The sequence below is a fragment of the Malaya genurostris genome, chromosome 1 (genome assembly GCF_030247185.1).
Source record: "Malaya genurostris strain Urasoe2022 chromosome 1, Malgen_1.1, whole genome shotgun sequence".
NCBI classification, from domain to species: domain Eukaryota; kingdom Metazoa; phylum Arthropoda; class Insecta; order Diptera; family Culicidae; genus Malaya; species Malaya genurostris.
The window spans coordinates 159,371,770-159,399,525 of NC_080570.1; the positions used below are offsets into that span (position 1 = coordinate 159,371,770).

The following is a 27,756-nucleotide window of genomic DNA, read 5'->3' on the forward strand; positions in this document are numbered from 1 at the left end:
GTGGAACTGGGTCATAGTGGATATGAACAGAGTACAGATTCATGAATTGGTCCTCTATATATTCGTCTTCATCATTATTGTCCTTCCAGATAGCGCAGGAATAGTTTTGTGCCCGAAAAATGAGAGAATACAACATACAACATCATACATTTCTGGAGTTGAATTCGCAGATTGTTTGTATAAAAGTAACAAGACTAATATAACTATAGCAACATTGAATTATGTTGCCAGCTAGAAATATTTTCGGTAACACTTATTGTCAAAGCTGAATAGAATGTTGGGCTAGGCTAACTTGTTCTTTTTGATGAACCAAATAATAGCGACTCGTTTGTATAGGACCTATGGGTATTATTATTTGTATTTGATTGTACCTTTAGAGTGCACAGCGTAGTACAAAACGTGTCCACGAAAATTCATCAGAGCATTCCGTATTATAATTTGTATTGGGTTTGAGTATATGACATATCAGAACAAATTGGTTCAAATGGCACGTCCCCCTTGATATTTGGAGATTGGTACCTTAGGTTTATGTAAAACCGGGTCGCCAATGTTTGGTTCGCGGAATAAACAAGTTAGCTTAGCCTATTCCTACATTAATCCTTGTCAAGTGAAAATTCCCGAAAATGTTCTCAACTGGCAACATTATTGTTACTATGGCTATGCTAGCTTTGTTATTTTCATATAAACAATCGCCCAGATTCAAGCCAACGAAAGATGTCTCGTTTTGAAGGCCTCCAATAAAATGGTTTTTTTTTACTAAAATGTTAAGAAATTGTTAACCTTGTTTTTTTTTCATTTTTAAAACCCAAAAACATTGCTAGGTCGATAATACGCAGTTTGGACGAAATCTTGTTACCTGAAAATTCCACCGAGCTCTCTGTCCGCAGTATTAATAATTTATAAATCCTTCCGTTTTTTCAGACACCAGTTAACAGTTCTAGAAGAATCATAAATTGATGCATTCTATGATTCAATAAGTCAAGCCATTTCCATTTGTGTACAAGGACAATATGGAATCCAAAATGACATAAATTCTTAGAGTCTCTAATGAAATGACAAAATGACTCTGAGAATTGGATAAGAATCCTGATATCGTTTGATAATTTGGCACTCTCAAATGCGTTTCATATTAAATGCATTTGTGCCTGGAATCCAGTTTTGCAAAGTACCTAATACTTCTTTATCCTCTAGCTAACGCAAACGCTGTTTAAACATTTATTTTAATCAAAGTTTATAATTGAATCATAATTTCTACTGTTGAATCAAAAATCCTATGTTTGGAGACGAACCAGTGTATAGCCAATACATATCTATATTAAATACTGATAGATTTGTTTTGAAGTTTACCTCAACCTAAAAAGTCTATGTGATCATATTCAAAAAACTAGTACGAATCATATTTAATTTACTTAAATTACTTCATACAACTAGACTTTATCAAGGATTAATGTTTGTCTGAATCTTTACAATTTTACATCGGTCTTCTTGATGAAATCAAACGTGCATTTATCATGTTGATGTTAAGAATCAGCAAATTTTACTAGTCAATTCGGTATGTTCTGTGTCACTCTGAACGTAAACTGATACACACTGAAACCTAGAAATCATTGTTGGTTGTCAGTCACATGCACACACAAAGGCTGTGTGAGAATTTAACAAAAAAAAAAAAAAAAACAGGAAAGCAGGGACACATCCGTTCCTCCTAGTTTGAGGGTGTCTTTTTTTTTTGCTCCATTTTACCCTGCCATCAGTCTGGCAGTGATAAAGGGCAAGCGACCCTCTAATTAATTGAAACTATAATTTCAATGTCTGGCTGTCGACCGTACTGGAGGTACGTACATGTCTGTGTATGAGCCGGGCACATCACGCTTGCGGTATGAGTTCTTCAGCCACACTCTATCGGGTTGCTTTGTTTCCAATCGACTTAGGTTTTCGTCTAGCGAAGCGATGTCACAAAGCGCAGTGCCTGCTTCGTTTCGTTGGTTGGAAAATTTGACTGATTTGCTATCGACAACAAATAGAAATAAGAAGCTTACTCCTCATAATTCCTGGATTAATGAAGTTTCTTCAATATTCGAAGGCATGGTGAGTGATGAAGCTGAAATCCTACTCCACTGAACCCACTGCGATCGAGAATCGAACGGTGCAAATTCTACCACATTTTGTGCAACTGACTGAAGAGCGGCGGCAGCCTAGCGCTAACCCGCAGTCGACTGCCGTATCGGTGCATTTTCTTTGATGCATATCAACACACAAGTTGAAGGGGGAACAAGAAGAAAATAAAAACGGCACTCGCAAGCCGTAAGAAACCCGACAAAGAAGAAACACGACGAGACGACAACGACGATTTAGCGAACCGGCAGACGGCTTTCGAGTGAGGGTAACAAAAAACGAACTGCAAAACAGAGTAAAAACGAAAAAAATAATGTGGAAATATGTACTCCACGACAGACAGAAGCTGCACATATGCAGCCGGTATCGTCGAAGGCTGAGATGTCGAAGAGAAGGGTCTACCGGTTCCACGCGATGCAGTTTTGCAGTGCCGAACTGATTCCGATTCCGAAACCGAGAGCGAAACTCGCTCCTTGCTCCTGTTACTGCTGCCGGCGGTTGCCGTTGTAGTTGTGTAGTTGTCCCACTGCCGATCCCCTGGCTCCTTCCCCGATTACTCACCACTGAGTTCTGATTAGTTTTGGCCAGTGCAGTTAGAGGATCCTTCCTGTCTTTGTATGACTTTTTCTACGTCGTCGGTTGTCGCATGCCCTGAGCTGGATGGATGGATGCTACTTTTCTTTGTGTAACGTCTGGTTCTCTGGTGATACTGCAGACAAATTCCGTTTGGTATGGGAGCATCAATAAATTGCAAAATGTGATCCTTGATTGAAAGTTTTTTCAAATATAAGAAGCATGTTTGCTCATTTCGAGATTGAACAACATTAATAACCCAAGTTCAATCCGCCTAATGATGATTCGCTGAATTTTTGAGACGTCATATAGGGTAGCCTTTGTCGTAACCGCTATAATCATCAAAACTAATTCCATCCGACTTTCACTTGTTCCGATCGGTTGCTCATGATTTGATCAAACAGCATTTTACTTAATACAAAGAAATCGTAATTCGTTTCTTGCTCTTGACTAACTTTATAAGAAGATCCTATCAGATCGTATCAGTTATAACACATGGATCAATAAATGACCCGAGACTAACAATGGAAACAACATTTTTTTTGCAATTTTTTTTATTCATCAACATAATCACCTTTTAGGGTTCCAACGTTTTTCCAATTTTTCAAAACCATGTTTATAAAAAAATTTATCTTTCGCTTCAAAATAAACTTCAGTTTCAGCGATGACCTCCTCATTTGAGCCAAATCTTTTTCCCTGGAGCATTTTTTTAAGATCAGCAAAGAGCCAGTAGTCACTGGGAGCTAAATCTGGCAAGTATGGGGGGTGGGGAAGCAGATCAAAGCCCAATTCGTTCAATTTCGCAATTGTTTTCATCGACTTGTGGCAGGGTGCATTGCAGCAATCGCGGCACCCACTTGGACAAAACCTTTTTCAGGCTCAATTTTTCATGAAGGATAGTAAATACACTTCCATATGATATCTGTGTCATCTCAGCAATCTCACGGAGCTTCACTTTACGATCTTTCATTATAATTTTTATCACTTCACTTACATTTTCCGGTGTAACGGCTTCCACAGGTCTACCCGAGCGTTCCGCGTCATTTGTGCCGGTACTACCACGTTTAAACTTGGCGAACCACCGACAAAACGTTGCTTTTGATGGACAAGAGTCCGGATAACATTTTTCAATACATTATTTCGCTTGCACGGTGTTTTTACCCATTAAAAAACAATGTTTTATCAAAACACGAAACTCGACTTTTCCCATTTTTTAAACAAACTACAAAACGACTTTACTCCAACCTCGATAACTCAACTGTTTCTGGTCGTATCGACTTAAAATTTTGACCCGTTTCAAGCAAAGGTTAGTACTCCAGAAAGACGTGGTTACTGGTTTACTACTAGCGCCATCTCTGCTTTAGTCTCGGGACTTATTGATCCATGTGTTAGATAGTAATAAATTCAGTAGATTATATATCTTAGGTCAAGTGAGAAAGAATAGTTTCCCACTCTTTTCTCCCAAACTTGAAACACGTACAAAGTCTTCGTATTTCATTTCGTGTAATTATTATTATTATTATTATTAATATTATTATTACTATTATTATTACTATTATTATTATTATTATTATTATTATTATTATTATTATTATTATTATTATTATTATTAATATTATTATTATTATTACTATTATTATTATTATTATTATTATTATTATTATTTATTATTATTTTGCGTACAGTTTTTGAGTTACAACGTTTCGAAGAAACCTGATTTTTCAAAATTCAGACCGTTTTCAAAATTCAGTCGTTCTACATCCATTAACAAAATGGTTTGTCATACTGAAAACGTTTGGAAAATTTCATTTCGATCAGAGTACGTGAATTCCGATGATTTGCTACCCATTGTTGGAGTTGCTCATAATATCCAGACGATCATCTAAATTAAAATTAGGATACTCCACAGAATGATTGTATTCAAAACCCTGTAGTAACAATGAATTCTTTTTCGGATCATTTTCAGATTTGCCCTTTGCGAAGTTTGCCGCCTACTAAAGTTTTCCAAGGGTAAGTCGACAGGCAAATTTTCTCCAAAATAATCAAAAATTGATGTGATAAAACCGTACATTTAGATACGTACCTAATCTTCTGGCAACAGATGTTTCATTGAATGAAGTCTAATCTCTGAAGGTCATGCTTTTTTGTTATCAATAACAACGATTCCCTGGGTTCGATTCCCGGTAGACAGTTTCCTGATGCGAGCAGCGAATAAACACAAGGCTGAAAACAATTTTATAACAACGAAAGCTTCATTTTCTAGTTCGTGGCAGATTGCTATAAAATGCGGAATGATTTTTCATTTTTTTAAAATTGTTTCAAACCCCTTCTTGTTAGAATTATTTAAGAGCAATATAGCCTGTCTTGTTATATCTATTGAACAGATTAAACAATGTGATTAAACAGGATAATTTTTCTAAGTTTCATTGCATGGTGCTCCAAATTTTTAGTCGGATTTATTTTTCGGTTTATACTTGCTCTTGGAATGTTATTCTAGCTGCAATAGCAAATTCAAATTTATAACACTACATTCATACAAAAAAATATACAAAATATAACGTTGATGTTTGCCAAATGAAAGGTTTGGCCGTGCTTAGTCAGTTCATTATCTTTTATGATGGCAATTCTCTGTCAGCCGGTGGATAAAAAACACAATAAGTTTCTAATTATCAAATGACACATTCTGAAAATCAAGTATACATTTTAAGAAGTTGTTTTTCAATGTCGAACTTTTGAGTTTACTCTAGCCATGAGGGTCTGTGGAACCGATTTAGCTGCTTTTATCCAAGATTGTCGAAATTTTTCTATAGTTGTGGCTTGTTTATATTGAGATAGTTCTCTCTTCACGAGAGTTCAATACCGTTCGGTAGATCGCAAATCCGGTCTGTTGTCGTGGATTTGCCTCTGTCGGTTCGACATAGACACCATCCGCTTTATACCATTTCAAAACCTTTTTGGCGTAGTGACAAGATGCCAAATCGTACCAGCGTCATGGCTGCTTATTAACAACCGCTTCTTTAGGCGTGTTTGCTGTTTTGGTAGTGATGAAGCTCGACCACAGCTGCATATTGACTGTCAATTTTTTCTAGCTACAGTACCGAAAGATTTGGTCTCTTCTGCAATATTTTCTCCACCTTCGCGTACTTCCTATGCTTTTTTGCAAATTTTCCTGCGAACAGATCCGGATTTTCAATGCGATCCCATTCAGTTGCTTTTCACACTTGGACTTGGTTTTCGACGCCATCTTTGATCTTAAAGCTTGTAGTATACTAGGACAGGACTAGACAACTTTGTATCCGCCTTTAGAGCCAGTTTTGGACCAGCTCGCGATTGGTTGAAATTGGCACAAGGAAGTAGTCAACTATGAAATTAATATTGCTGCAGGCTGATATAATACTTAAATGAAATAAATATGAACTGCTAAGCATTTCTTTGCAACCGAAACAGCGCGAAAAAATCCAGAACTCAATTTCAACCGATTATAATTTTCATATGAATTATAGTGGAAACTACATTGAATACTTCACCTTTCCTTCTGTTCTGACAACGTTGGCCGAGAGGAACCACGTAAAATTTTAGCTCTAAAGGAGTGTAACAGTTCGGCTGAAAAGTTCGTGTCGTTTAATAGAAACACACATTTTTTTGCCAAAATTCGTTTTTATTATTCAACATAATTGCCATCAGAGACGATACAGCGATTATAGCGATCTTCCAACTTTTCGATACAATTTTTGTAGTACGATTTGTCCTTTGCCTAAAAATAGGCCTCTTTTTTAGCGATTACCTCTTCATTGATTCTAAATTTTTTACCAGCGAGCATTCTCTTGAGGTCTGAGAACAGGAAAAAGTCACTGGGGGCCAAATCTGGAGAATACGGTGGATGAGGGAGCAATTCGAAACCTAATTCGTTCAATTTCAGCATGGTTTTCAATCATCAATTCGTTGTTGTTTTTGATCGATTGTGAACTCACGCGGCACCCATTTTGCACAAAGCTTTCTCATATCCAAATATTCGTGAATAATATGTCCAACACGTTCCTTTGATATCTTTAGGGTGTCAGCTATCTCGATCAACTTCACTTTACGGTCATTGAAAATCATTTTGTGGATTTTTTTCACGTTTTCATCGGTAACAGCCTCTTTTGGACGTCCACTGCGTTCATCGTCTTCGGTGCTCATATGACCAGTACGAAATTTTACAAACCACTTACGAATTGTTGCTTCGCCCGGTGCAGAGTCTGGATAACACTCATCAAGCCATTTTTTGGTATCGGCGGCCCTTTTTTTCATCAAAAAGTAGTGTTTCATCAACACACGAAATTCCTTTTTTTCCATTTTTTCACAATAACAAAAGTAGCTTCACTCAAAACGCAATATCTCACAAACTAATAATCAGACAGCTGTCAAATTTATACACGTATCTTTTGAAGGTTGGTACTAACTGAAAATGGTATGGATTTAATTCTAGTGGCGCCCTCTCATAGAAACGATACAAACTTTTCAGCCGATCTGTTATCGATAAGTAGTTAGCAATATTCAAACAGTTATTACTCTGAAATGGCTTAATTTTTTGCAGCGTGTTTTGCGGTGACATGTTTGTTTACATGTCAATAACAGCTGCGCAATTGATTGGTTTCGGTACGGTTTATCGTTTCAATGATGAGGCGAATTGATCAGGAAACGCGAAAGAAAATTCTGCACACTTGGTGCTCAGAAAGTGGTGTCACGTACAACGAAATTGCAAAACGGGTGAAAGTGCACCACACCAGTGTCAAAAATATTATCGAGAAGCTCGGTAAGACCCTTTCCATGAAGGATTTGCCCCGATCCGATAGGAAAACGGGTCCCAGCCAGCCCGACCGGGACTTAAAAGTGGTAGAGTACATCAGGAAAAACTCATCGGCGTCGACGCGGGATTTGGCCAAGCAGTTCAACACCAGCATCGGGATGATTCAACGGATCAAAGCTCGGAACTCCCTGAAAACGTACAAGAAACAGAAGGTGCCGAAAAAGTCCCTGGTACAGCAAGTTCAGGCCAAAACAAGAGCGCGAAAACTGTATAACCGGATTCTACAGAATAAAGACGGATGCATCCTGACCGACGACGAAACCTACGCCAAGGAAAACTCTCGAGCGCTGCCCGGACCGCAGTATTATACGAAATCGGTGTACCAGGACCTGGACGACGCTGACACCACGGTGGCGATGGGAAAGTTTGGGCAGAAGGTGTTGGTCTGGCAAGCAATTTATACCTGTGGTTTGCGGTCGTCGATTTTCTTCACGAAGGGGACAATTAACGCCAAGGTGTACGAGGAAGAATGTTTGAAGAAGAGAATGCTGCCACTGTAAAGAAAGCATAAGGCTCCTCCTCTCTTCTGGCTGGATTTGGCTTCAGCCCACTACGCCAACTCCGTTCTACAGTGGTTCATAAATAATATACAATTCGTGGAAAAGGACATCAACCCACCGAACTGCCCGGATCTTCGGCCAATTGGCAGGTATTGGGCAATTGTCAAGCGGCACTTTCGGAAGGAAGGTACAGTGTCCCAAAACATGCAGGAGTTAAAAAAACTGGACAGCTGCCACCAGGAAAGTCACAAAAGTAACTGTGCAGAATTTAATGAAGAATGTCAAGTCTAAAGTGCGAGCGTTTCACAGAAACTAGGATTTTCTTCAATATAATCAGTGAAATGCATAAAAATGTAATTTTTCTACAATATATCGAAAACTGATGTCAAAATATGTTTTTTTTTCGCTTTTTTATTCAATAATCAATGTTGCTAGCTACTTTTCGATACACTCCTTAGCATCATCCATATCTTCTAAACTGTATGAGGTAGAGAGTCTTCTGTAAAGCTATTGGTGAATTTGACAATGTTTTAGATGAACTCAAATCTAAAACTGTCAAATTCACCAAAAAACTATTTCTTCAAATTAAAAAGTTAGACTTTTTTGATTCTTTACAGTGAGTTTTGGAACATGGCTTAACACTTTAAAAAATCTTTATACTAAGCTGAGTAACTATTGTGAAGACACCAATGAACTCAGATTAACCATTATAACATATAAATTAAAAAATGAGCCATTTTTCTATAAATGTCGGACTGTTTTGTAGTCTTCGAAAGTTTTCTTGTTCGTTAAATTTCCTACGAAAATAATACGTGCGCTGATTGTTAGAGTCTATAGGTTGATCTCCAACCCATTTTTTTTGTTGAAAAATAAACCATTTTCCCATACTAAATCTCACACAAACTTTAAACATCGGGCCCTATAATATAGATTCACCGATCTAGCTTGAATTTAGTATGGGACCCAGGAGGAGCCCGAAAAGTTTGGTGGAGCTTCAAAATAAACCTTTTCATCTTTTTCCCATACAACCTTGTGCCACCCTACTGATGTCCTTGGTGGTATCATCAAGAATTGATTTTATACAATTAACAGACATACGCTGTCCCGATTTAGTCGCGAACTAACCTTTGAAAAGCCATGTTGGCATGTTAGAATACTCCAAAAGTCACTTAGTTTGTTTTACACTTTTTATGTAGTCGTTCCCTAATAGTCAAATTACCTCGAATACAGTAAAAGTCCCAAATTCGTAATTGAACAACTGGGGATTTTCCATTGAAAATGTAGTTTGTAGTCTTTAGTTACAATTAGAATTGAAAAAAAAGTCAACGCATGCTTGGATTGGATTTTTCCTTCATCATCGTTTTTACCTGACAGGAAACGTCAATTTCGTTCCGGTTTATCACAGCTTTGTTAGAGCATAGTTTTTCCAACGGTTCCAGAAACTACGTTCATCCTGGTTGTATCTTTTATCACAGTTACTGCCACCAACCGTGCAGGACCCGACCGCTTACCACCCTCAAAATGTGACAAAACCCCGGCCAGGCGTACGTTCTCTCGCTCAGTTACTACGCCGTTGCTACCCTGCCCATCAGTTATGCTCCAAGCGAACGAAACATGCTCTCCTCTCGTGTGGTCTACTTCCTTTACCTAAGAGAAGCATACCGGCATTTTTTTTTATACTACAAAGTGCGTACTACACACGTAAACACAAACACACACACACACCGATGAAGTAAACTTTAAACACCTCATAAATCGTCACGGGTTCGTCTATGTATTCACAGCATAACTTCAGTGAGTACTGAGCTGAAACATAGACGACTCACTCTCCCAGAACAAACGAGAGAGTGTCGGTTTATGTGTGGCACTTAATTAGTAAACTGGTGAAGCAGCAGTTGTGACAACAATCCACAATCGTCACCCTTCCTGAACCCACTCTAAACTAGGGATGTACAGGAAGCCTTCGCCGGTAGCCGGTCCTAGAGAGAGAGTCGATAAGATAGCGAACAATGGTGTGTTGAAAGAGAGCGAGAGTTGGAGATTTTTATCACTGCCGTTCTCGCCTGCTACGATGAGTGCCCCAAAGTGGTGTGTTTCTTCGGTGCTTGTCAAAAACGGGGAACCATCGGAATAATGCGCGAATGATGTTGCGAGACAACAAAGAGAGTGAGAGAGTGAATTTAGCTGGTGCAGATTCAATCAGTGGGATCTCAGCGCACCCGGCACCGGCGGCAGTCTGATAGAGTACTGCTCGTATACCAACAGTGCAGCATACACATTACGAGAGTCAGTCAGCCAGCCGGGGGAGAATATAGCATACATAATTGTGCACGAGACATCAAGGCCCGAACCCACACAGCCATCCGCGCACCAACCCCTTCAGCGTCGGTCGGTCGGTCGGAGACGGTGAATCAGAAATACCGGCTCTAGTAGACTAGTCCCCATCTATATCAGCACCACCGGGCAGTTGATCAGTCACTCAAGGACCAACCAACCAACCAGCCAGCCGGCAGGGACTGTGAGTTCAGTTGAATTAGTATCCAGCACGTGTATGGAAGCGGCTTTCGTGACGGACCACTTCCAATACTGTCCTTCTTCTACGGAGCACACTACCGTCTAGCCTAGAAAAAATCGATAATTCTTACCATGGGTGGGTTACTTTCTAGTGAAATTTAAAACATTGACGGCCGTTGGTTGTTCTGACTGAGGAGGCTCCGGCTGAGAAGGTGTCCGAAGGTTCTCGTCGTGCTGCTTTTTTTTATTTGTTGTTTTGTCGTATCAGAAAACGAGAGCAAAAGTTGGTCGGACATGAAAGAAGCTATCGAACAGGGAAAAAAATAAAGAGTCTGGTGTTGTAATCCGGGTGGAAGCGAGGTCGTCGCGGTGGTAAATGTATAGTGCGGTAGTGTGTAGTAGTAGTAACTGGCCAGCCAGACATACCTCAACTACTACTGGTCCGATCCCGTGAAAAGGGGGCTTGTGTTGTTCCGCCGGGGCCAACAACCAAAAAGCAGACGAAGCAGACCGGACAGAAGAGAACAGACTGAGCGAGGTGTGCGTGGAAAACAGACCCGAACTGTGGCACTGGACCCGTGGAGAGAAGGATCGATTGGAGCGAGGTAAGCTTTCATCCGGTCTTTTTGGGGGGCTTCGTATGTTCCTCAATTAGATCGTCAGGGTTCTTTGTGGTGGCCAGCCCCAAGGTCTGACCGATCGGCAATGATGATAGTGATGATGATGATGACGATGATGACGATGATAATTATCGTTTCATACAGACGGCACGGAATTCTCCCTCTCGATGGACAATGCGCAGATATGTACGTGAAAGTTTTTTTTTTCTTTTTCGCTTTAGTGGCATGGCAGTTATGTTGTTGTTTTGGTTGTATCATCCCGTCTCCCTGCTGATTCATTGTTCTTCTTTTGTTCGCCAATTTTGCTTTCCGAACGTTTATTGCGCTCGGTCGTGTTTTCGATTTCGACGCAGATCGCCCCAACTACTCAGAATTGATAGTTTGAGTCCGTCGTTTGGCACGGCTCAGGGTTGAACCGGGCACGAACTGGGAGGGGTTCAATTTTTTTCATGAAGAGTTCCAATCTTATCATTTGAGGTCGACGAATTGCAATCTTGTATAAATTTCTTATAACAAAATCATGACGAAACGGCGTTTTAATAATTCTGTGTCAGAGTTAGACGGAGCAATACTTCAATATATTAACTATATATTAAAAACAAATAATTTTACAACATAAACGGTTTTTATAAAATCGATAAATATGAGATATTGAACTGAAACAAGAATTGATAAGATTCTTAACTTAGCTACAACATTGTCTTCAGCTTTCGGAAGGTGTAGTCACGTTTTCACGACGCAATATCGGATGAAATTTTCCACGTGGCTTACCCGAACCGGAACCCGACGACATTTTTTTCCTTCTAAACCTTTTTTTTATAAATATAAAAAAATGGGTATAGAACACGCTCACACTGTGGAAAATTTTTCCAAGCCTTAAAAGGCCGAGTGTCATATACCAATCGATTCATCGATACTTTTTCGCACCTCTCAGGCAATTTTCGAATTTCATCTCGTATCTTCAGCTGATACTAGTACAAAGAAGTAGACCGATGACCTGCCAGATCGTGCTGCATCCGTCGGAACAGAACAGTAATCAAAAGGAGCCATGTCAGAAGAATACGGCGGGTGCGGCAAAATGTTCCACTTGAGCATTGTCATACAGGAGAATTACTTTATCGGGGTCTTTGCTTGTATTCCGGTCGTTCTTCTCGTAATGCCCGGCTCAAACGAATTGATGCGTTTGAGCCGGGCATTACGAGAAGAACGAGCCGATACCGATTGTCCGTATTAGTGGTTGTAGCAGCTCACAACAGTAAGGAGTGTATCGATAAGTAGTTAGCAACATTCAAACAGTTATTACTCTGAAATGGCTTAATTTTTTGCAGCGTGTTTTGCGGTGACATGTTTGTTTACATGTCAATAACAGCTGCGCAATCAATTGGTTTCGGTACGGTTTATCGTTTAAATGATGAGTCGAATTGATCCGGAAACGCGAAAGGAAATTCTGCACACTTGGTGCTCAGAAAGTGGTGTCACGTACAACGAAATTGCAAAACGGGTGAAAGTGCACCACACCAGTGTCAAAAATATTAACGAGAAGTTCGGTAAGACCCTTTCCAGGAAGGATTTGCCCCGATCCGGTAGGAAAACGGGTCCCAGCCAGCCCGGCCGGGACTTAATTCTACAGAATAAAGACGGATGCATCCTGATCGAAACATAAGCCAAGGAAGACTCTCGAGCGCTGCTCAGACCGCAATATTATATGAAAGCGGTGTACCAGGACCTGGACGACGCTGATACCACGGTGACGATGGAAAAGTTTGAGCAGAAGGTGTTGGTCTGGCAAGCAATTTGTACCTGTGGTTTCCGGTCGTCGATTTTCTTCACGAAGGGCACAACCCAAGTAACATTTTTAATATTATTAAATACTTGTAGCTGTCTTCAATGCTACATAATAAATCTTGCAATAAAACTTTAAACTCCACGAAAACCTACTGAAAACCTCTATAAGAGCATGTTCCTGCAAAGTGGACCATTCTTCATAAGGTTTATAAATCAAAATGAAGAATCAGCATAAACCTGCTTTAAAACTCCAAATTCAAGAAAATTTTGAGACCAGCTTTACGATCAACATTAAATTTCTTTGGATGGAATGAATTCCGCTATGAATAAACTGTCGTTTTGATGATATTTTTCTTGACTATGTGTGTCATGTCTACTTTGAATGCAATCAGTAAGAATATATTATATTTTAATTACGAGTTTGAGACCTTTTCCGAACGGAAAAATTTTATGCGCTTTTATTTTTATCGTGAATGTAAGGATAAAAATAAGTATTATAACTAATCGCCTTGAAATAAATGCAGTTTTTGCGAAAGTCTACATGATTTATGAAAATTATTTTTTGTGGTTCATCGTCATTTTTGTATAAAACTATTTCGTGGCGTTAAAGCTGGTGCATAAGTTCTGAAAATGAATCAGGAAAGTCCAACATATTTCCTCGTTTTTGCATTTCGAAGTTTATTTGATGTCAATAAATGCTACGGTATAGAACATCATAATGGCGGCCATGAAATTCCTTTTAATGCAAATTACACTTAACCTAAGAAGCAATAAATCAAATAGCCTACAACTAATGTGTCATAAATGTACTTTAGAACCCTCAAATTTACTCTGAGTGAAATTGTCATAGAATGAACACGCACACACACAAAACTAGATTTATGAAAGAATTTAACTGACAATAATGTTTTAAAGAAAATGTTTGAAAGCCATATTAAGAGTGTTTGCATGGTTTTATTCTAGTGCAAATTGTTTTATTTTTATTTTATTTTTAGTGCAGGTAAAGGGTTTTATAGAAGCTTTGAAAACTATGATATTACTGGTTAAAAGAGACACTTATTATAGTTGGCATAAAACAGGTAGTGATTGAAAAATCAATTACAAAACTCCTATAAATTATAATCAAAACCATAAGGCATTCGAATTGTTACTTGGGAATTAACGCCAAGGTGTACGAGAAAGAATGTTTGAAGAAGAGAATGCTGCCACTGTACAGAAAGCATAAGGCTTCTCCTCTCTTCTTGCCGGATTTGGCTTTAGCCCACTACGTCAAATCCGTTCTACAGTGGTTGTCAAAAAATAATGTACAATTCGTGGAAAAGGACATCAACCCACCGAACTGCCCGGATCTTCGGCCAATTGAAAGGTATTGGGGAGTTGTCAAGCGGAACTTTCGGAAGGAAGGTACAGTGTCCCAAAACATGCAGGAGTTAAAAAAAACTGGACAGCTGCCACCAGGAAAGTCACAAAAGTAACTGTGCAGAATTTAATGAAGAATGTCAAGTACAAAGTGCGAGCGTTTCACAGAAACTAGGATTTTCTTCAATATAATCAGTGAAATGCATAAAAATGTAATTTTTATACAATATATCGAAAACTGATGTCAAAATATGTTTTTTTTATTCAATAATCAATGTTGCTAACTATTTTTCGATACACTCCTTAGTACACAACACCCTTTTGGTCCCGAAAGATGCACAACATGACCTCACGGCCACAATTGACCGGGCATAGTGTAAGTTTTTTTTCTTCTTGGGGTTATCGATGTAAAAAACCCTTTCTTTGTTGCCCTTGAATCAGCTGCTCACAAGTGAAAAATCACCTTTCAATGTCTCTCGGTTTCAGTTCACCCAAACTGCATTGCCTTTGGAACACTTCCATGGATTTTAATCATACAGAAACTGCTTGTTGAATCAAGTCCAATGATTCGGCAAGCCCCTCATGCGATTGATTCGGATCTTCATCGAGTAATTCCTTTAACTGTTTGTCTTCGATTTTTTTTTTTTTGTTGTTCAGAGCTAGGCCTGACTTCAACACTGAAATCTCCATTCTTGAAACGTTGAAACCATTCCCTACATGATTTATCATTTGGAGCGTCATCACCATAAACATCCACAAGCTTTTGATGCACTTCATTTGCACTTGTCTTCCAATTAAAAAAGAAAACTGAAACTTCCCACGAATGCTACTTAGTGAACACAAAATTTTTCATAATGAATACGGTAAAAAACAAGTTTTTTTTAAACTGAATATTAATGACAGAACTATTGACATCAGATGTTACAGTTTAATACTCATAACAGCCATAGCCATCTTTTGAAACCGGGCCGAATTGATTTGTACTCCCAATATGCGTGTGCTAAATAAAGAGATGTGGATCTCAGAGATGGCTGGACCGATTTTTATTAATTTAGGTGAAAGGTATTCCAGAAATTATGTACACTACTATTTTTGTCTTTTTTTACCTGATGATTACTTATCAAGTTGTACTTTTATGTCTAAATTTGCAGTTTTGACGTGAATTCGTCTTACTTTACTATGAGGCGTCTTTTCAAAATGCATTCTGTACCAGAATGGGTAGAACTTAGAGTCGTGAATATCTCTTATTGTATTTAGGGCAGCAACATAATTGATTCTCCATATCATCGAAAATATGGTCAGCAATTTATGATACAATTTTCAGTAGTAGAAGACAACCACAAATAACCCAAAGTTGAAGGTTTCTAAAATGTTTGGTATGAACGAGCATTATGGTGAAATTCAATGCCAAAATAAGGCGCGTAAATTTTCAACAGCATAAATTGAACGAATCATCGCACAAATCGTATCATGCAAAACCGACACATAGAAATACGGAATGTTTTCAGTGATAGCACGGAACGACCGAAATTAGCTCTGCGCCTAATTCGTATTACTGGTTTTGAATAAGTTTGTTTTAACAACAAAATTTCCAAAATAACTATTAAATTAGTTAATTGAAAATTTACTTTGCTGAAAAAAACTCTTATTTTTAGAGAATGTGTTTAGTTTGCGAATATCCTGGACACAAACCAGCAATATTTCAATCCAACGCGAAATTCTCATTGACAACTAATTTTTTGATAAAAATCAGAAAATTTGTCTCTATCTTTTCTATCACCATCATTTCTGAAGGACAGCACAAAGAAAACAAAAATGAAATTGGTTTAATTAACAAATTTATTAGCCAAAAACTCATGAGAAGTGTCAAAGCAAAACAATCCATCAAAAAGCTAAAAAGGACTGTCTTGTTGAAACTGCTTGCAAATTGTTTTGATGTTTTTCGCATTTGGTACAATATATCCATATTTAAATTTCTAAACCGATATGTAAGAATGCCGTAAACTCTTAGTGGAAAGTGTAATAATGTTTTTACGTGGAACAGTGAAGTGAGCTTCGAATGTTGCACTCTAATTGTATATGTCAAATGAAGTTTTTTGTATCTTCCAACCTTCCGGGCTACGGCATCCGGTGTAATACTTGTATTCGGTTTTTGTTTTCGGAGTCCTCAAAGTTTACAGTGTTAGAGTCGATTTCGCGAAGTCGAATGAAGAAAACAGCGATTTAGAAGAAATATTTGCAAAAAGAAGTCTATGTTTTTTTCTCCAATACAACATCGCCAATATAGGAGAGACAACCGCGACTGAAAAATTCTTTAACGTTTTTTCGGTGAGAGTGCGTCATATAGCTGCAAATTGCAAAAGCCAATTCAACCATTTATGTTGGTTGAAAACAACGTTTTATTTCTCTAATTCAACTAAAAAATTAGTTGAATGGAAATTAAGTGTGCCTTAGCTAAGAAATGACAGCACGTTTAATTGGTGAATTCAACTAAAAATCTCGTGAAATTTTTATGCAATTTTAAGACATTTGGCAGCACAAAAAAATTTCGATTCTGGAAATCTAAAATTTTTTCGAAGTCCCAGAGTCGAGATTTGAAACAAACAGTTTTTAAGCAATAAAAAATTTTACGATTTTGGAAATCCTAAAATTTGTTTTGAAGTCACAGAAAGTCGATTTGAAAAAAAAATCGAAATGACACTAAATCTTGACGTTTTATGCAATTTCAAGTTTTTTGGCATAAGGAGAACGGGTATAGCGTGATGGGTGGTAAGTCGATGCCTTTCACGCAGCCCACCTGGGTTCGTTTCCCAACCCCGCACACGAGATCAGAAGGTTTTTCTAGTCCGAAGAGGTGAATGACCTTAAGGTTAAAACCTCTATATAAAAAGTGTCTTGGCATAAAAAAAAACATTTTCGATTTCGGAAATCTCAAAGTCGATTTTTTAAACCAATTTTTTCCTGAGATGACACTAAATCTTTTGACATAACACAATTTTTGATTCCCGAAATGGGGATTTTTTAGGGTCGAAAATTTTTAAATTTTGACCGCCTTTACCCATATTCGATTTAGCTCAAACTTTGCATGCTTAAACTTTTGAGCACAACCGCTTAACGAAATTAGAGATGACCCTAAAATATTGGCATCCCAATGGTTATAAACCATTATTATTGTTAATTCACTTATATGAGGGAGACACATTTATGCATGTTGTTTAAGACGGTCAATTTAGTCATTGAATTTATAACCAAACTGTTCTTATAATTGCATGGCTGGTGCTACTGGTGCTAAAAATCCTTCCCGGTGTCAAACTTAACACTTGAAATCTTTTTGTACTGAGGTATTTGCAGTCCTTCCCCAAGAGCACAGATTTGCTCATCGTTTCTTATTTATTTTTCATTCGATCTCCCATACGTTTCATTACCATCTAGTGAAGATGGAAGCGTTTTCCGACATGTACAACCTTAACAATAGCGAAAATCACACGTTGATGTGATTGAGATATTTTCCTATTGAATCTATACTGCCACGGTTCCATTTAAGGTTATCTCGACTGTAGTGACAGCTAGCCAAATCTGCCCAAATTTTACAGGTGCTTTTTGTGTCCTTAAGTGAACAATATAATGGAATTTTCTTTTTAATTTTATTAATGGCGCCTCAAGTACATACTCATGTAAATTTGAGTTTTTTGTTCACAACTGCAAATCACTTGCTGATTTAAAAATTTACCTGCTAACATTACGTCATGGGTAGAGTCATCGTCTTCCGTGCAGTCTTCCCATTTCCGTTATCAATCCGTAGGAGGCGAAGAAATTTCGTCCGGAATCAGTTGTTTCACTGCACTCCGCATTAATACGGAATTCATATATCTAAATTTCACATGGAATTCTGGATGAAAACATTTTCCTGCTTATTTTACTGACCAGGTTGACTAGTTCGAAGTTCCATTGAATAGATTATCTCGTAATCCTAGTAGTTTGTCAATTTGCTATTATCCGAACAAAAAAAAACATGTTATAAAATCATGCTCCCATTCCGTACCATGCAAACAAACGCACTGGAGACCACCAACCTTCGGAGCAGGGGTGGCAGTTGGCCATGATTTCGTCGGCACCGCACGCTGTCAGACGGCGGTCGTAGCGTTTTCCATCCATGAAATGCTCTGACCAATCAATGATAATGATGGTAGATGTCTGCCGGTGCTTTGGGTTGTCCTTGGTTTCTTGAAAGCCTTTTTCACAATTCCGATCATGATGTTGATGATGATCATCACGGACGATGGGGTATAATTCGGAATTCGAACCATCAACAATGAGTTTGTGGTTGTTCGAGAAGGCAGGGGGGCCGGTGGGGACGATTGAAAACAAAAGCTTCCACATCAAGTAGCACCGGCAGCAGTAGTAGTGCTGTTGTGTGCTCATGGGGCAGTGATTGCTTGAAACACCAAAATAAGCATAAGTAAAATGGTAACGCAAATGTGGAGAACCTCTTCTCGCTCGGGCTGGTTGGCTGGCCAATTCTCGTATTTGCCGGTCGGTGTGATTCTTCGTCTAGAGGCAATTCGTCTTGCGAGAAGATGGACCGCGGAATGGTCGGTTTTGGGGCTCATGCGTCTTTCTAATTGGGGGGCTCTCGTTTTATGCGCAATTTCTGGTGTTTTTTCGCTTTAATTTCGTGCGGAGAACAGATTAAATCTTCACCAACAGAAACACCAACGGTGACGGGCAGACAGGGGCGCAAAGCCACGTTGCTAATAGTGACGCTTGACGACGACTAACTCGTACAAATTACGCTACCTTATTAGCACTATTATTTAGTTATTCATAGAATCATTATTCTGTCATAATTACACGCGTTTTGGTTATGGAAGGTGGCAGAAATTTGAAAATTTTCAAATGATTCCAGGTATCTTTGATTGGTTGGAACAATTCAGATTTCAACAGCCCTCTTGATAGTGTGAGTGGCCGTTAGAATTCAAGTGGGATTGACGCATTGATGCCAGTTTGATAATACTGGTTGCTCATAGTATAATTGACGAACGTGTAAAGATCGCAGTTTCGACTTCAAACAGGTGACTTATCGAGCAATTGTTCGGTCGCTTGACCATTTCAGTTCATCGTTCACGAAATCTCATACCGAACCTGTACCGAACCAAAATTGAAAGACTTTTAAATCGCTTCTGATGCACTTTCCCATTAAGAAGTACAGGAATTCAATGAATGAGGAAGTGATTTTATTTTTTTGTTTTTTTTTCCCGATGGACAGATCGATTTTACTCAAGACTGTTTTTTTAAAAGGCAAATGAATTTAATGTACGTACTTTCGTCAAATCGATGCAACTCGGAAACAGACTATTGTAAGAAAATTGTATTTTAGAAAAAAATGCAGGCAATCAATTGGATACTCTAAAAATATACACCGAAAAAAATTGAATGTATTTTCAAGAGTTAGAAAATAAACCGAAAAAAATTCAATTTAAAAAACGTATCAACACTTAAAAGTACCATTTGACGTTAATTCGATAACTGTATATATACACTGACGTATTTTTTATGCGAGTTTACGTACCGCATAAAAAACCGCATGAAAAACCCGCATAACTCTGAAAATTCGCATAAAAAAGACCGCATAAAAAGACCTTAGTGTATAGTATTACTTTTTTTGTAATTTCAGGTGTTAAGAAGCGTTAAGTTACATTTTTGTAATAACTTTAGATGTTACGAGGCGTTACATGCGTTACTGTTTTTGCAAGATATTGGTGTTACGTGAAATTTTTTTGAAATTTTAGGCATTACGAAGCGTTACTTTTTGTAGTTTTAGACGTTACGAAGCGTCACATGCGTTATTTTTTAGTAGTTTTAGCCGTTACGAAGTGTTACATGCGTTACTTTTTTGTAATTTTAGGCGTTACGAAGCGTTAAACGAGTTACTTTTCCGTAATTTTACAAAGCGTTACATGCTTTACTTTTTTTGTAATTTCAGGCGTTGCGAAGCGTTACAAGCGTTCCTTTTTTTGTAATTTCAGGCGCTGCGAAGCGTTACTTTATTGTAAGATAGTGGTATTACATGCGTTACTTTTTTTGTAATTTTAGGTGTTACGAAGTTTTACATGCGTTTTTTTAGTAATTTTGGGCTTTACGAAGTGTTACAGGCGTTACTTTATAGTAATTTTAGGCGTTACGAAGCGTTACATGCGTTATTTTTTAGTAGTATTAGCCGTTACGAAGTGTTAGATGCGTTACTTTTCCGTAATTTTACAAAGCGTTACATGCTTTACTTTTTTGTAATTTCAGGCGTTGCGAAGCGTTACTAGCGTTCCTTTTTTGTAATTTCAGGCGTTGCGAAGCGTTACTTTATTGTAAGATAGTGGTATTACATGCGTTATTTTTTGTAATTTTAGGTGTTACGAAGCGCTAAACGCGTTACTTTTTCGTAATTTTACAAAGCGTTACATGCTTTACTTTTTTTGTAATTTCAGGCGTTGCGAAGCGTTACAAGCTTTACTTTTTTGTAATTTCAGGCGTTGCGAAGCGTTAGTTTATTGTAAGATAGTGGTATTATATGCGTTATTTTTTGTAATTTTAGGTGTTACGAAGTTTTACATGCGTTTTTTTTAGTAATTTTGGGCTTCACGAAGTGTTACAGGCGTTACTTTATAGTAATTTTAGACGTTACAAAGCGTTACATGCGTTGCTTTTCTGTAATTTTTGGGTGTTAGCCATTACGAAGCATTACATGCGTTACATTTTTGTAATTTTTACGTTACGATGCGTTACATACGTTAATTTATTTGTGATTTATGCGTTACATGCGTTATTGTTTTTATAATTTTTGGCATTACGAAGCGTCACATGTGTTGTTTTGTAGTAATTTAAGGCGTTACGAAGCGTTAAATGCGTTACTTTTTTGTAGTTTTAGGTGTTACGAAGAGTTACATGCGTTACTTTTTTGTAGTTTTAGGCGTGACGAAGTGTTACAAACGTTACTTTTTTGGGTGTTGCGAAGCGTTACAAGCGTTACTTTTTTGTTATTTTTACGTTACGAAACGTACATGCGTTACTTTTTTTAAAATTTTATGCATTACAAGCGTTACTTTTTTGTAATTTTAAGCGTTACGAAGCATTACTTTTTCGTAATTTTACAAAGCGTTACATGCTTCACTTTTTCTGAAATTACAAAAAATGATGCGAAGCGTTACAAGCGTTACTTTTCTGTAATTTTAGGCGTTACGAAACATTACATGCAATACTTTTTTTGTAATTTTAGTTGTTACAAAGCGTTACATGCGTAACTATTTGTAACGAGGCGTTACTTTTTTTGTATTTTTAGGTGTTAAAGTTTTATATACGTTATTTTTTAGTAATTTTAGGCGTTACGAAGCGTAACATGTGTTGCTTTTTTGTAATTTTTGGATGTTACGAAGCGTTACATGTGTTACTTTTTTTCAGTTTTAGGCGTTACGAAGCGTTAAAAGCGTTATTTTTCCGTAATTTTACAAAGCGTTACAAGCTTTACTTTTTTTGTAATTTCAGGCTTTGCAAAACGTTACAAGCGTTACTTTTTTGTAATTTTACAAAGCGTTACATGCGTTATTTTTTGTGTAATTTCAGGCGTTGCGAAGCGTTACTTTTTTGTAATTTTAGGCGTTACGAAGCATGCGTTACTTTTTTGTAACGAGGCGTTACTTTTTTGTAACGAGGCCTTACTTTTTTTGTAACTTAAGGCGTTACGAAGTGTTACATGCGTTACTTTGTCGTAATTTTAGGCGCTACGAAGTGTTACATGCGTCGCTTTTTTCAGTTTTAGGCGTGACGAAGCGTTACAAGCGTTACTTTTTTAGATGTTACGAAGCGTTACAAGCGTTACTTTTTTTTTAATTTTTACGTTACGAAGCGTACATGCGTTAGTTTTTTATAATTTTAGGCGTTACAAGCGTTACTTTTTTGTAATTTTTAGCGTTACGAAGCATTACATGCGTTACTATTTTTTTAGTCTTAGATGTTATGAAGCGACTTAGGAAAAAATCTCAAGTCTCAGAAAGTCGATATTTAAAAAAAAAAAACATTTTTTTAAGATGACTCCTAAATCTCGACGTTTCATGCAATTCTAAGACTTTTGGCATCACAAATTTTTTTTTTTCGATTTCGGAAAATTCCATGAACTTTTACGAAGTGTTACATGCGTTATTTTTGTTTTTTAGTTTAAGATGTTACGAAGCGTTACATATGTTATTATTTTGTAGTTTTAGGCGTTACAATATCAGTAAAACAGTCATTGTTGAAAAACGCATAAGCAGCTTTCTCCACTATAGCTTGATGAATCTTCAAGAAAAAATAACAACAAGTTTATCTATAAAATTGTACCAAACAACCTGATATTTCTTTTATGAATTTCCGCTCACCAACGGCGAAGAAAACTGTTTTTGCATTTTCCAACGATGGCAGTTTTACTAAGATTTCCGATTGCCCCTTAAAGGTACCAGTCATTACGTCCGGCTTACTGAATGTACTGCACTCACAGATCGCTGGCCACACCAAGTACTTCTTGGCAAATTTTGTCGACCTTCTTCTTCTTCTGCGGGAACTACTCAGGATCATCTAAGCGGGACTTGCCGTTGAAAAATGTTTTAGAATTGCATGAAACTTCCAGATCAAGTGTCATTTCGAAAATACCTACAAAAATTATGAGATTTCCGAAATCGAAATTTTTTGACGCCAAAACTCTTAGAATTACATGAAACTTCTGCCCAAGTCCCAGAGAGTCGATAATGCAATTCTAAGACAATCGGAATGAAAAAAAATTAATATTGGAAATTTCAAGATCGAAAATTTTCAAACTTTGCCGGGCGATTACCCATAAGGTACCAAAACCCCTGAATGACAATAAGACAGTAGTTTTTCATCACGACAACGCTCCGTCACATGTAACTTTTTCGGCCAAGGGCTATTTCAATAATAGTAAATGAGAAATTTTCTCACACCCACCCTATAAACACGATTTGGTCCCATCCGATTACCGCGTTCTTTCGAAACTATGTAGACTCGATAGTCCTGATCTTGCTTGAATGGAAAAAGCTGTTTTAAATGCCGAAACTGGACCTGTAATGTTTTTAAATGACAGTAGCCTCGAAATGATCACCGGATTTGTAAGAATACTAGCAAAAATAGATCGAAAGCTTTGGGTTTTATGGAGTTTTTCTTGAATGGAAATTTCCACCAGATAAGATAAGAAATTTTGTCAAGTCAGGAATTCATAAATTTTCGAAAATATGTGAAAAGTTGTAGTTTCTGAGTAAGGGAATATGGAATCTGATGAAGCACTTAAATTTGTAAAGAAACGATATTCAAAGGTCTTCAAAGAGCAAACATTTATTCCTTTGACCACGTGATTAAAAAGTTCAAAAGTTGATTATTTTTATGTTTCACAATTAACCTTGTTTCCCGATCTCTAGCTTCTTTGGACCTCCATTTCGGTCCTTTGGATCGAGCGACCAAACCACAAAGATTTGAAACACAAAAAAACTCCCCGAACACGACTCATGCCACACCGAGGCGGCTACCGCGTTTCTTCGATTTGATCCGGACATCGATCGGTGATTATCGCAATAACCTCCGTTCAAGATCGCACATACGCTCCCAAGGCCTTTGATCCCGGCGCAATTACACGAAGAACGATCTTGAACATTTCGATCATTTCGTCTTCTCAACCAAGCCGCCCCGACCCCATTGCCGAAGTGGTGGTGGTTGCGGCGCGCGAAGGAGGCACCGGTCAGTGAACAGGTAAAAATAGCAAAACAGCCCCACCGCAGCAAAATGACCGAAACATTAAAGTCTATATAAATCGAGGCAAATTTCAACGAAAGACCTCGGGTGTGCGTCATGGCCAGTAGTTCTTTTTTGCACGAGCGATGAGAGAATTTTCTCACACGTCGTCGTCGTTGTTGTCGTCGCCGTTGTCCGCCGATCGAAAGGGGTTTTGGGTAACTTCGCCGGGTTGATCTCACGAGAGCCACCGATCCAAGTTGACTGTGACTATGATCGAGCAGAGCAGCAACAGCAGTAACAACAATAAAAAAAACAGGTATAGATCTCTCGCCGTCGCGAATACCCATCAAAGCCTACTATGCCCAGCGAAGCGGAGTTGAGTTCTCGAACGGTGGAGTTTATATTTTGCACCACACTTACCGAGTCTGAACACTCGAGTGGCCTTGAACATGTGTACCTGCTGGCTGGGCTGGCTGGCTGCCTTTTTGCCTTGCTTCGGATCGTCGTCGTCGTCGTCATAGTCGTAGTCGTCGCTGTTGCCACCGCCGCCGCCGTCATCATCATCCCAAGGCGAGTTCTTCGAGACTCTCTGGGCCGCCTGCCGATGGCTGAGCAAGCGTGCAGAGTTGATTGTACGAGCTGAGGTGATCAAACTTACGTCTTCATTTCGTTTCGTAACATTATTCTTTCTGTGCATGTTTTTTTCTTCCTCTGAACTTCTCGGATAGGCTCTTGGAAACAGTCGGTTGGGTTTTTTTCTACTACTATTCTACCGGAAGGCATAATAATTTTTGCCCAACAGCTCCCCATGAAGCACGCTAGGTAAGCATCATAGACACCAGTTTGTACGGTGTCGAGACTCGATAGGGGTTGATGCCTGCTCGTTTAGCACCCCTCACGTCTAACGTCCATTATCTCCCCCCGTCCCCTCAGAGAGGGAGCCTTCAAACCCGTGATGATGATTGTGGTTGCGTTTCCATGGTGATCATTCCTTCGATGAATAGATCAACGATCGACACCAATCCAAGCAACCAATGGAATTTGGGCTGTAATCTTGGTTCGACAGGAAAATGTTTTAATTTAAACTTCACTGTAACAGAACCTATCAATTACATGGCGGTTGGGTAATAAGCAAATAGGACACACAGTGACAGTACCGCTTGAATGTTCAAAAAAAAGGAACACATAATAATATTGATAACTATTTTCATAATCAACCATCTGCAATGAAATCTTTCACCAGCCAGAAAAGAATGATGACAATACGGAACTTATGACAAGTAATTTGACACCCCAAACAGCCGGTACAGTTTGTATGGATTTTATCCTTCATGAGGAACTACCAGCAGCAGGCTATGGAATTTACATTGTTTAAAACACTGAAGCTACAGAGTATTTCAATCGAACTGGTGTACTCGAACAGAACCGCAACCTAACATTGCTTTTCTTAATTCATCTAGCAGTTTGATGATACCTTGTTTTTTATCAATCCACATGGTTTTTTTTGTCCTAACAATCGTCGGTGTTGTTAGTTTCCTAAATAATTTAAATCATTCTAAAAACATTTTTGGAAAATTTCGTCTCTCAAAAATTGTGGTTACTTCACAGTCGAGCAATTATCAGGTGTACAACTTTGCTTCCGCCGTTGTCCGATAGGTGGCTGTACCGGCTGAGGCTGGTCAAAATAAATAGATGATAATGCCTTTAAAGTGAGTGTGTATAGTGCCAAACGAATTGCCATCGCCGTTCCAGTGACAGTTGTTCTTGATTTCGTATTATTCACGCTCGAAAATGTCTGTTTATTGCCCAATGCTCTCAGAAACTTTCGGTGATGCTGCTCTGAGTAAAAGAACGTGTCAGGAGTGGTTTTAACGTTTTAAAAATGGTGATTTCGATGTCGAAGACAAACATGGTGGTGGAAGAGAAAAAACCTTCAAAGATGAACAACTAGAAGCATTGCTTGATGAGGATTCGTGAAAAACCCAAGAAGATCTTGCCGAATCGTTGGAAGTGAGTCAGCAAGCCATTTCAAAACGTCTCAAGGCCCTGGGCATGATTCAGAAAGAAGGAAACTGGGTGCCGTACGAGTTGAAACCGAGGGACATCGAGCGCCGTCTATTTGTATGTGAGCAACTGGTTCAAAGACAAAATCATAAGGGTTTTTACATCGAATCGTAACCGGTGGTTCGATACGATAATCCTAAACGCAGAAAATCATGGGGAAAGCCCGGGCATGCTACTTCGTCGAAGGCAAAACCGAATATTCACGGCGCTAAGGTGTTGATTTGTATTTTGGTGGAATCAGTTCGGTGTGATTTACTACGAGCTCTTAAAACAGGATGAAACCATCACAGGAGATCGCTACCGAACGCAACTGATGCGTCTTAGTCGCGCGCTAAAAGAAAAGCCACAATATCAAGAGCGACATGACAAAGTGTTATTGAAGTAGCAATCAGCTATTCTGATCTCTATTGGCAACAATAGTTTCTAATAGCAACGACCTAGTTGTTAGGAAAATTTAATATTCATTCCAAACTTGTAAGCCGTATGAACCAGATGTTATTTGATAAACCTTAGTCAAGTTCTACAAGTTTTTCTTTCTCGTTCCGGATATCGAATCCCAATAGGTTATGGGCACCACACAGAAGGAGCTGACACATGGAATTCCGCAGTTCCGAGGAAATGGAAATGAGTTCCAGAACTGGAGTTATCGCGTGAAGCTATACCTTGAAGCCGCTGGTGTATCAGAAGTGCTCACCGAGAATGTTCCGGAAGTAGCAGCTGAGCGAACCAAATTTATTGAACTAGACCGGAAGGAAAAATCGATTCTGGTGAGTTGCATATCAGACGAGTGCTTGGAAGTCGTACGTGAGAAGGCAACTACCAAGGAGATGTGGGAAAGTTTAGAAGTAACGTACGCAAAAAAGTCCGTTGCGAGTCAGACGTTGATAAGGAAACAATTGGCACGTCTTCGAATGAAAGAAGGAAGCAGTATGCGTAATCATTTGATCGAGTTCGACATCTTAGTCAGGAAGCTCAAGACAGCTGGTGCCACACTAACTCAGAGTGATTTGGTGTCTCAGCTGTTTCTGACGTTACCGGATTCATTTGACCCTTTGGTGACAGCACTGGAGAATGTGAATGAAGAGGATTTGACCCTAGATCTGGTAAAACAAAGACTACTTGCTGAAGAATCGAAACGATCGGATCGTGAAGAGAATATTGGTGAAGAAAGTCCGGCCGCGTTTTCTGGAAAAAGTCAGAGGCAATTTAACGGAAAGTGCCACACATGTGGAGTTCGTGGACATATGATAAAGGACTGTCCGCAGCATAATAAGGAAAATCATAACAGTAATTATAATAAACCAGGATACAATAATACTAATGGTCGTTATAATGAGCGAAGTTACCAACGTAGAAATCGCGTGGCAAACTGTGTGAAGAAGGATGCAGTGACCTTCATGGCAGACACAAATGAAATTAAACGTGGAAATCCTAACAAGGTGGTGTTTAAGTTAGATTCTGGTTGCAGCGACCACCTGGTGAGTGATGTATCAGTTTTTTCATACGTTAAAGCCTTGTTGAATCCAATTGAGATAAAGGTGGCAAAGGAAGGTCAATCAATGATAGCTGAAACGATTGGGAACATCAATGCTATCAGTAATAAAGATGTTATGTT

General features: G+C 38.6%; 1 protein-coding gene across 3 annotated transcripts in view; it reads left to right on the forward strand.

Annotated features, from left to right (window-relative positions):
* Positions 1 to 27,756, forward strand: part of LOC131426476 (RNA-binding protein MEX3B-like) — a 98,465-nt gene that overhangs the window by 23,110 nt on the left and 47,599 nt on the right. The window contains exon 2 of one of the 3 annotated variants that reach the window (XM_058589236.1): positions 4,652 to 4,695. The exons of 1 other annotated variant lie outside the window; for it this stretch is intronic. The gene's annotated coding sequence lies outside the window, so the exon portion shown is untranslated. Of the gene's footprint in view, positions 1 to 4,651; positions 4,696 to 10,326; positions 11,154 to 27,756 lie in introns of those variants that run through there. One more of the 3 variants, XM_058589237.1, reaches the window with a different exon arrangement.